We start from the raw sequence: 2,754 nt of genomic DNA on the forward strand, positions 1-2,754 counted from the left end.
CTGGATCTGATCGGTGAACAAAGACTTCAAGATCACTGAGTACAGAAATGTTGAAGTCTTGATTGATCTAGAGTAGAGAGATCTTGGTGGACACCCTGGATATTCAGTTTGCACACAAGTTGAGACTGCAGAAAGTCTATGATTTATGAAGTGACCTCAACTCAGCCTAAATTAAAGCATTCACAGAAACAAGGTGATCTGCCAGTAATTTAACTGACTGAACAAAACTCAAGACTCTTTAAAAAGAGATAAAATAATCCAGAGTCTCTAAATAGTATCATACAATAAAAAAAAAAAATACTATACATGTAAAGAAGCAGGAAAATGTAAAACAGAAGCAATAGAACAAAAAAAATCAAACGAAGCAGAACAGATAACCCAGATATTGGAATTAGAAACAAGATACTTAAAATAGTTATTGTAAATATGGTAAAGAATTAAAAGATATGAAATGCATGCATATAAATATCAGCAGAGAATGGGAAACTTGAAAAGTTAACCTACAGACACAAAAACATATATACACGTGCAACTAAAACTTGTCCAAATCTAGATAAATAACAGAAACCCAAAAACCCTAGAATCTTAGTGAAACCCAAGCAGGATGTGTACAAAGGAAATGAAATGTGGCTCATCATAAACAAATTTCAGAAAATCAAAGATATAAATGCTCATCTTGGTAAGGAGAACAACAGAAATATTTACAGCTTACTTCTAATTAGAAAGAATAGGATCTGGAAAACAAGAGAACTTCATCTTTACCGTACTAAAAGAGAAAGAAAAAGAATATTTCTGTGTAAGTATTATATAATATGTAAGTATTATTACATATATGTATTTTAAGTTTCTTACTTCATATATGCAGTGGTAAAATATCAATTTAAATGGATTATGATAGGTAAGGATGTATTTTAATCCCTAGATCAGCCACTAAAATAAAAATAGATGCATATCTCAAAAATAAAATAAAATAAAATAAAATTCTAAAATGTACTTGGATAATCCAAATTAGGACAGAAAAGGAAGAACAACAACAAAAAAGTGAACAAATCAGTAAAATAGAAACAAATATCACGATGAAAAAAATTGAACCCAACCCTATTGAACCCAACCCTAATGAAATAACCCTGTTATTTCATTAAGTGTAATGAAACACTGTCAATTTAGCAGATTTTTTTTCAGACCAGATAAAATTACATTTATTAGTTATATGCTAATTGCAAACTGTGTTTTGGAAACAAAAAAGCTGTTTTAAAATAAAAGGATAGAATGTTTCATGCAAACAGTAATCATGAGAAAGTCACATTAAGTCAATTTATGCTTTCATCTCAAAAGGCTAAATAAGTAGGGAAAAATTATAGTTTTTCAAAAATGCCCAAGAAAAAATGAAAAAAATAAAAAGAAAAAAATTGGAAAAGTGAATTAAGTCAAATGATACTTCTTTGACAAGATCAGCAAAATTGATAAACCTATAGCAAGATAATTTGAACTACCCTAGCCCAATAAATTTGACAACTTCGAGCATATAGACAAATTCCATGATATCAAAAATTGCAACTACTGGCACAGAACAAACGAGGAAATCTGAATAACCTTGTATCAAACAAAACAGTTAAATTCATCATTTAAAACTTCTCACAACGAACACTCCAGGTAGAAAGGTAGTTACTGGTGAATTCCACAATATACTCAAAGAAGAAATAAAACCAATTTTCAGTGTTTTTTTCAAAAAAAAAGGAAACATATTCAGCTAGTTCAATTAAATCAAAATAATCCTGTAATCAAAAATTGATAAGGGCATTATTAAACCAATAAGAACAAATACTACCCTTGATCTTAGCCAATAGGCTGAGAAGCGATGGGGCATTATGACATAAAAAGATTACAGAACAACAACCCTCATAAAAAATAGATGAAATGATTCTCAAGAAATATTAACAAATTTATCTAATATTATGTAATGAAATATAATTTATCATAACTATGTGGAATTTATGCAAAGAATGAAAGGATGATTTAATATTCAGAAATCAATACGTGTAATTCACCATTATTAACAGAGTTAAAATATGTTTATCTGATCATTTAAATAGATGTAGTAAAACATATGAAGGCATTTAACAATCATTTATGGTTAAATTCTCAGCAAAGTCTTAATAGAAGGGAATTTGATCCAGAGAATGGCATTCATGAAAAACAAATACTATTAAACTTAAAAATGAAATACTGAAGGCATCTGCCTTTGGCTCAGGACATGATCCCAGAGCCCTGAGATCGAGCCCCGCATCGGGCTCCTCTGCTGGGAGCCTGGTTCTTGCTCTCCCACTCCCCCTGCTTGTGTTCCCTCTCTCACTGGCTGTCTCTTTCTCTCTTCAAATAAATAAAATCTTTAAAAAAAAATTAGACATTGGGATGACAGACATAGAAATGTGTCTAAATGTCATCACTCAAACATCAGATCAAACATCAAAATACAAAAACATAAAGCAGCGATTTAAGTTCAAAGTATTAATGAATACACTGAGTTTAGGGTCCAAGAAGTCAGCACACTATGAAAGTAAAACAAAATACAACACAAATGCTGATGTTAGATGGTCTGGGTTCAAATAAAGATGGATCATTTAACTTCTTTAATGTAATTTATCTTTTATATAAAATACGAATAATTATCAAACTTACCTCATAGGTTTCCATTAAAAAGTGGTTTGTTAATTATCATTACTCTTGATACAAGGGTAGTAATAACTCAATAAA

The 2,754-nt window shown here is 30.2% G+C and overlaps 1 pseudogene; it reads right to left on the reverse strand.

Annotated features, from left to right (window-relative positions):
* Positions 1-1,749: 1,749 nt before the first annotated feature.
* Positions 1,750-1,860, reverse strand: LOC123791601 (U2 spliceosomal RNA; annotated as a pseudogene).
* Positions 1,861-2,754: the final 894 nt, after the last annotated feature.

Source organism: Ursus americanus, chromosome 5 (assembly GCF_024610735.1).
Source record: "Ursus americanus isolate L20-20 chromosome 5, mUrsAme1.1.p, whole genome shotgun sequence".
Taxonomy (NCBI): domain Eukaryota; kingdom Metazoa; phylum Chordata; class Mammalia; order Carnivora; family Ursidae; genus Ursus; species Ursus americanus.